The following is a 3,298-nucleotide window of genomic DNA, read 5'->3' on the forward strand; positions in this document are numbered from 1 at the left end:
AGCCGTGCGCGCAGGCCTCTGTGGCACCTGCCGCGGGCCTGGGGCGGGAGGCGCGCCGTTTCCCGCGCGCTTTCCCTCCTCAGTCCGGCCGAGTCCCCGGACAGCCTTTGTGACGTGGTAACTGTCTCGGAGGAACTCGGAAAGGGGAGGGGGTGGGACATCAAATTTCCAGAAACTCTCAGGAGCAGAAAGCGAAACATTTGCATGTGTAGTCAGCTTTAGGGCAAGGAGTCGAGGGGCAGCTCGACGGGGCTCCGTAGCTCAGGGGTTAGAGCACTGGTCTCGTAAACCAGGGGTCGTGAGTTCGAATCTCACTGGGGCCTCCAGCGCTCGGCTTTTTGCATCTTTGGTACATGATGTCAAAAGGAATGTTTCCTTGACACCAAAACCTGGAACTAGAAATGAGTTTACCAAATCTGTATTCTCAGGAAGTTACTGCTAACACAGCAGGGAATTCTAAGATGGAAATTCCTCATGATAAATGGGAATAAAGCTGCTGTACCATCTTTAAATTGTTGGTGATACCCGAAATTCAGGTGTAGGAAACCTTGAAGCGCCACCAGTACCACAATTAACGCCAATATAAGCCAGCAGATTAGCTAATTTGTATTGAGTTTCAATTACAATCTAGAGTCCTGATTAGTTTAGCCACCGTAGGCCTAAAAGAATTATAATTACTGATTTTATTATACTTACTTAGTGGACTCAACTCCCCCGGCAGACAGGAGTCTATCTTATTTGCTATTGTATCTCAGAGCCTTGCAAAGTAAGGACCTAGTCTGTGCTCAGTAAAGGTTTGTTGAATGAAGTCCAGCTAAAGAAAAGTGACCAGAGTGCAGTGAGTTTGCAGATACCTTAGGAGGTATAAAAATTATCTGAAGGTCAAGGAACCAAGGTCAGCTAATAGAGAAGAACAAAGAAAGCAACTCAGCCCTGATAAAGATTCTACCAAATATGAAGTGACTAATCCTTCTGGTCTCATTCTGGTATCTCATAATGGGAATGAGTTGTCCACAAAAACAAACACTGGATGTCATCTAAAAATAATAAACAATATTAGTGATCTTTAACTCCTCCATCAAAAGTAATAGGCCAGTATGTTTCTTTCCCAATTCAGAAAGAGCATCTGTTCAAAAGTTGCTCTGTGAACAGGAAGCTGCAGGTTGCTGCTGGGCCTCAGAGTGCTCGGATGATCTCCTAAAGGCAAGAGTCTGGTGGAACAGAGGGAGAGGACATAAAGATGAGCAGAAGGCGATGAGAAAAACCTTTTGCCAGAATAAGAAAAAGACATAAAACACGGCTTCTGATTATGATGCTGAAACCCAGATTTGCCTTACTTGGCACAGAACTAGAGACAAATGAAGTGAGCAGCACTTTTGGGGGGGCCCATGTGTCAGGTCTCAAAGTATGCCTCAAAAAAAACAATCAGCGGAATGAGACCCCAAAAATCCAAATGAAAGACTGAATTTCTATTTTTTTCCCATGAACTCATTTTGGCCTCTGTGTCTACGAAGCAGCCTATTCGTGGGCATCACGTTTCAGTCCCAAGATCACTGCCCCTCCCACTGTGATTATATAACCCAGTGGCTTCCACTATTTGTTGAGTGACTGTGTGTGTGTGTGTATCCAGAGTCAAGGCCCAGGAAACTGGATGATAGAACTTGTAACACTGTGTATTGTCAAAGTATGAAGAAGCATCAAAGATGATGAGACCTGCCAAAAGAACACACTTTGAAGAAATATCCACTGGCCAAATCTGAAACTATTTGAGAATTAAGAAAAAAATAAATGTAAATCTTTATAACTTTCTGATTCAAATGTAAACCCATACAATGAGACCATGGTGGTACCAACAACTTTCTTTTAAATGGAAAGAAATAAAAAGGCTTTCCTTACAATGGAATATTCTGTAATAGGTATAAAAAGATTGATGGAATTAGAAACTCACCATTGGAAAACCATAATGGTAATTAGTGACTCAGGCAAATCAATGCCTGCTAAAATTATTGGATAATAAGATACTTATTAATGACAAAAGGAAAAATAGTAAGATATAGTTGAAAAACTTGAGATACCACCTTAATCAGGTGACCAAAGTGAAGATCACCAGTAAGGAGACAAAATGACATCACAACAATGTGACACAAAGTACTGAGAACAGCGGAGTATTACTTACGATATAAATAATTGAAATATTAGCCAAATCCAAATAGACGTATCTTCCACAAAATAACTGTCCTGTATTCTTAAAAAGTAGCAAAGTCATGAAAGACAAACGAAGAGGGAGGAATTGTTTCAAATTAAAAAGGACCTAAATTGCATGACAACTAAGCATCACACATAATCCTGGGCCTGACACCTTTTTTTTCTTTTTTTTTTTTGCTTCAAAAGATATTACTAAACTGGGATAAATTTAAATAAAACTTGTAGTAAGATAATAGCATTGTATCAAGTTTAATGTTCTGCTTTTATTATATAATTGTGTTGTGGTTAGGTAAGAGAATTTCTTTTTTCTAATACATATACACTGTTTGAAATATTTATGAGTAAAGGAAAAATCATGTCTGCAGCTTCCTCTCAAATAGTTTCAGATAGAAATAAAATAATAATTGAGCTACATATTCATACACATTCATACGTATGTATCAAGATTGAGAAAATGATAAAGCAAATGTGATAAAGAGCTAACATTTGGTGAATCTGGATGAAGAGTAGTTGGAAATCTTTGTGCTATATTTACAAACTTTAATCTGAAATTATTTAAAATAAGAATTTCATTAAAAAATACCTTGGAATAATCCTGAACTTTTCTTTCATGCTCAGTTCATCAACATATCCCCTCTACTCCTTTTTCTCAATAGTTCCAAAATCTAACTTCTTGCCACCACCACCCCCACCTCGATCACTCTGGTTCAGGCCACCATCATTTTCACCTGGGTTATTTCAGTGCCTCCTGACCCATCTCTCTCCCTCTGCTCTTGCCCCTCTCCAGCCTTCCCCGCCCCCCCAGTAGGGCAGTCAGAGTCACTCAGGTGAAGCATGACAGATCATGTCATCCACTCATTCACCTGCTCAAACCATCCAACCATGAACTCCATTGGAGTGAAAATCAAGCTCCTTGCTACAGTCCTGATGACCCTTATTAATCAAACTGGGATACTCGTGAGAATGAAAACAGCATCATTAATAATCACAGCAGAACACTAAGCATAAACAGGGCTGTATGGTCACCCTGATTACAGCATCCAGTATGGCCCCCCTCTCTGCTCTCCTATTGGTCTCCCCTGGTTCTGCTGGC

General features: G+C 40.4%; 1 non-coding gene across 1 annotated transcript; it reads left to right on the forward strand.

Annotated features, from left to right (window-relative positions):
- Positions 1-250: 250 nt before the first annotated feature.
- Positions 251-323, forward strand: TRNAT-CGU. The gene has a single exon. It is a non-coding gene; the product is annotated as a tRNA-Thr (tRNA).
- The last annotated feature ends 2,975 nt before the right edge of the window (positions 324-3,298 follow it).

Source organism: Phoca vitulina, unplaced genomic scaffold (genome assembly GCF_004348235.1).
Source record: "Phoca vitulina isolate PV1807 unplaced genomic scaffold, GSC_HSeal_1.0 scaffold125, whole genome shotgun sequence".
Taxonomy (NCBI): Eukaryota; Metazoa; Chordata; class Mammalia; order Carnivora; family Phocidae; genus Phoca; species Phoca vitulina.